Source organism: Leopardus geoffroyi, chromosome B4 (genome assembly GCF_018350155.1).
Source record: "Leopardus geoffroyi isolate Oge1 chromosome B4, O.geoffroyi_Oge1_pat1.0, whole genome shotgun sequence".
Taxonomy (NCBI): Eukaryota; Metazoa; Chordata; class Mammalia; order Carnivora; family Felidae; genus Leopardus; species Leopardus geoffroyi.
In genome coordinates this window covers 37,389,887-37,391,671 of record NC_059341.1, presented here as the reverse complement: position 1 = coordinate 37,391,671, position 1,785 = coordinate 37,389,887, and positions in this window count along the sequence as shown.

The following is a 1,785-nucleotide window of genomic DNA, read 5'->3' as shown; positions in this document are numbered from 1 at the left end:
AAACTGACAACCTTAGGAGGGGAGTTGGCCTCAGTGACGAGGGCTCAGGAGGAGGGTGAATCACGCACTGGAGTTTTCCACCAAGTACCTGCCCTCTGTGGTTTCAAGGCAAGGCTCTGGACCTTCACAACCACTACCCTATTCCCTGGGATTTTCCTAGAGAAAGTGCCCACAGCATACTTCAAGAAACCTAATCTAGAAAGGACACAGGTTTACAGTCAGGCGGACCTGAGTTTGAACCCCTCCTCTGTTCCACCAGTCAGGGCAGCTTGGCAAGGATCTGAGCCTCAGTCTTCCAATCTGTAAAGGGTACAAAACAATGTCTACCTACTTTTCAGGGTTAAAGACAATATGGTAAATTGCTTAGGATATTGTAGGTGCTTAAAGGCGAGTGGGGGTGGGGGCGGTCATTGGTGTTTGTTGTGTGTCCTCGGGACGCAGGGGCTGGGATGATGGGTGTCTGGGCCCAGGCAGCAGCAATTATGTTCTGGTGACCTCTCAGCACTAAGGCACACAGCTGAGACAGCCTGGCAGCTGTCAGTGGTGAATTGGTATTTGTTGAATAAATGTGTATGCCCCCCCCGCCATGAGTGAGTTCATCCAGAACGGGGTCCTTATCATTATTCCTGAGCATGCCCTCGTGGTGCTGGGTACAGGACCGTCACCTGGTCGGTCATTCATTCAGAACAGCCAGTGTCTCTTTCAAGACAGTGAAGGTGCTTTTTCAGCCCCAGGTGCTGAGGAGGGAGGGGAAGTTGTGGGGAACAAGGGAAATTTCCCTTTGCATGAACTTCCCCTTCATATTTTAGAACTTCCCAGCAGGGCTGGGGTGTGAAGTGAGAATCTCGGTCTGTAGTTTTCCATCAAGCAGCCCCACTCGGTGTCTCTCAGGCCCCTCTCAGCATGTCCTGTGGGGATCCCCAGCAAGAGAAAGCTAGAGCGAGTCTCCGGCCTCAGACTCTTAGCCTCTGTGAAACTGGAAGGTCGGCTCTGGCAGAGCCACACGGCCTCAACCAGAATTCACACCCCTGTTACCCCTGGGCTCAGCTGGGACGGTGTGACCTGCATTGCTGCATCTGCCCTGTCCCTGCGTGTTGGGTCCACCGTAGTGCAGATGGACACCAAAGTCCATGAGATTACAGAACAGTGGCGACAGCCGTCCCAGAACAAAACACCCAGCCTCTCCATGAACGGAAGCGAGAGGAAAGAGAATCAGACGAGGCAGGGGTTAGATTTCCTAGCTCATTCATTCATTCAAAAATTTTATTTCAGGGGCACCTGGGTGGCTTAGTTGGTTAAGCAGCCGACTCTTGATTTTGGGTCAGGTCACGATCTCACAGTTGGTGAGTTCGAGCCCCACATCGGGCTCTGTGCTGACAGCGGAGTCTGCTTGAGATTCTCTCTCCCTCTCTCTGCCCCTCCCCTGCTCCTGCTCTCTCTCTCTCTCTCTCAAAATAACTAAACTTAAAAAATTGGGGGCACCTGGGTGGATCAGTTGGTTAAGCATCTGACTTCAGCTCAGGTCATGATCTCACGGTTCATGGGTTCGAGCCCCACATCGGACTCTGTGCTGACAGCTCAGAACCTGGAGCCTGCTTCAGATTCTGTGTCTCCCTCTCTCGCTGCCCCTCCCCAGCTCGTGCTCTGTCTCTCTCTGTCTCTCTCTGTCTCTCTCTCTCTCAAAAATAAACATTAACAAAATTTTTAAATAAAAAAAATTTTTTTTATTTCATACCTACAATGTGTCAGACTTTTTGCAGGGACCTGGGGCTACACACGGACAGG